The sequence below is a fragment of the Anopheles merus genome, unplaced genomic scaffold (assembly GCF_017562075.2).
Source record: "Anopheles merus strain MAF unplaced genomic scaffold, AmerM5.1 LNR4000176, whole genome shotgun sequence".
NCBI lineage: Eukaryota > Metazoa > Arthropoda > Insecta > Diptera > Culicidae > Anopheles > Anopheles merus.
Window position 1 is genome coordinate 52,501 of NW_024427756.1, and position 2,500 is coordinate 55,000.

At 47.0% G+C, this 2,500-nt stretch overlaps 1 non-coding gene across 1 annotated transcript; it reads right to left on the reverse strand.

Moving 5' to 3' along the window:
- Positions 1-247: 247 nt before the first annotated feature.
- LOC121601773 lies at positions 248-405 on the reverse strand. Its single transcript, XR_006006186.1, has one exon. It is a non-coding gene; the product is annotated as a 5.8S ribosomal RNA (ribosomal RNA).
- Between the last annotated feature and the right edge of the window lie 2,095 nt (positions 406-2,500).

Consider the following 2,500-nt stretch of genomic DNA (forward strand, 5'->3'; position numbering starts at 1 on the left):
ATCGGGAACGACGTAGCATTAGTTCGAACCATGCGGCTTGACACACACCACAAACCCTACGCATCAAACACCACCAACACGAAACGCATCCAACATACGCTCGAGAGTGTCCACTTTCAACGCCCGAGGACCCGCAGACGGGGACCAAGCACGTCATTATGCACAGCGACCGCCCAGTGCGTCGGATGACCCGGGCACCTTCGCGGACGGCCACTGTAGTTAACTAAATGAGACTTTGGTAATTAGTAGGCACTCAAGAATGTGTGCATCGGTCGGGATTAAACGTCCGATGCGCCATATGCGTTCAACTTATCAATGTTCATGTGTCCTGCAGTTCACATTATGACGCGCATTTAGCTGCGGTCTTCATCGATCCATGAGCCGAGTGATCCCCTGCCTAGGGTTTAAAGAGTGCCTTTCGGCGCCGAGTGGCGTAACCGCGTTCAAAGTTTGGTATGCAACACACTCGACCTGCAACAATGGGTTACTCAAACTTGTACAAGTACAAGTGTTGTCTCTTACGAGACGTCTTGATATGCTCTCTACAAAAGCGTGCGCTAGAGTAGGTACAAATTAATGCACGTCCCAGATAGTGACGATCTCTGGGAGGAAGAACCTTAAGGAACTTCCCGCACACATCAAGACTAGGGTTTGGGCGTGTCCATGCCGGCGCCGAGTACAAGTTACCGCGTTCAAAGTTTGGTAAGCAGCGCACTCGACCTCCAACACAACACGTCCCGTGTCTTGATATGCTCTCTACAAAAGCGTGCGCTAATGCAGGTACAAATTAATGTACGTCCCAGATAGTGACGATCTCTGGGAGGAAGAACCTTAAGGAACTCCCCGCACATATCAAGACTTATAGGTGAGAACGGCCAATCACCTATTTCTCTTAGTAAAACTCACAACTCATTCCTTGGGTTTGGAAGTGTCCATGTCGGTGCCGAGTACAAGTTACCGCGTTCAAAGTTTGGTAAGCAGCGCACTCGACCTCCAACATAACCCTTCACGTCTTGATATGCTCTCTACAAAAGCGTGTGCCTATGTAGGTACAAATTAATGTACGTCCCAGATAGTGACGATCTCTGGGAGGAAGAACCTTAAGGAACTCCCCGCACATATCAAGAATTATAGGTAACGCTGCCAATTACCTGTTGCTCTTAGTAAAACTCACAACTCATTCCTTGGGTTTGGAAGTGTCCATGTCGGTGCCGAGTACAAGTTACCGCGTTCAAAGTTTGGTAAGCAGCGCACTCAACCTCCAACATAACCCTTCACGTCTTGATATGCTCTCTACAAAAGCGTGCGCTATGTAGGTACAAATTAATGTACGTCCCAGATAGTGACGATCTCTGGGAGGAAGAACCTTAAGGAACTCCCCGCACATATCAAGAATTATAGGTAACGCTGCCAATTACCTGTTTCTCTTAGTAAAACTCACAACTCATTCCTTGGGTTTGGAAGTGTCCATGTCGGTGCCGAGTACAAGTTACCGCGTTCAAAGTTTGGTAAGCAGCGCACTCGACCTCCAACATAACACTTCACGTCTTGATATGCTCTCTACAAAAGCGTGTGCCTATGTAGGTACAAATTAATGTACGTCCCAGATAGTGACGATCTCTGGGAGGAAGAACCTTAAGGAACTCCCCGCACATATCAAGAATTATAGGTAACGCTGCCAATTACCTGTTTCTCTTAGTAAAACTCACAACTCATTCCTTGGGTTTGGAAGTGTCCATGTCGGTGCCGAGTACAAGTTACCGCGTTCAAAGTTTGGTAAGCAGCGCACTCGACCTCCAACATAACCCTTCACGTCTTGATATGCTCTCTACAAAAGCGTGCGCCAATGTAGGTACAAATTAATGTACGTCCCAGATAGTGACGATCTCTGGGAGGAAGAACCTTAAGGAACTCCCCGCACATATCAAGAATTATAGGTAACGCTGCCAATTACCTGTTTCTCTTAGTAAAACTCACAACTCATTCCTTGGGTTTGGAAGTGTCCATGTCGGTGCCGAGTACAAGTTACCGCGTTCAAAGTTTGGTAAGCAGCGCACTCAACCTCCAACATAACACTTCACGTCTTGATATGCTCTCTACAAAAGCGTGTGCCTATGTAGGTACAAATTAATGTACGTCCCAGATAGTGACGATCTCTGGGAGGAAGAACCTTAAGGAACTCCCCGCACATATCAAGAATTATAGGTAACGCTGCCAATTACCTGTTTCTCTTAGTAAAACTCACAACTCATTCCTTGGGTTTGGAAGTGTCCATGTCGGTGCCGAGTACAAGTTACCGCGTTCAAAGTTTGGTAAGCAGCGCACTCGACCTCCAACATAACCCTTCACGTCTTGATATGCTCTCTACAAAAGCGTGTGCCTATGTAGGTACAAATTAATGTACGTCCCAGATAGTGACGATCTCTGGGAGGAAGAACCTTAAGGAACTCCCCGCACATATCAAGAATTATAGGTAACGCTGCCAATTACCTGTTTCTCT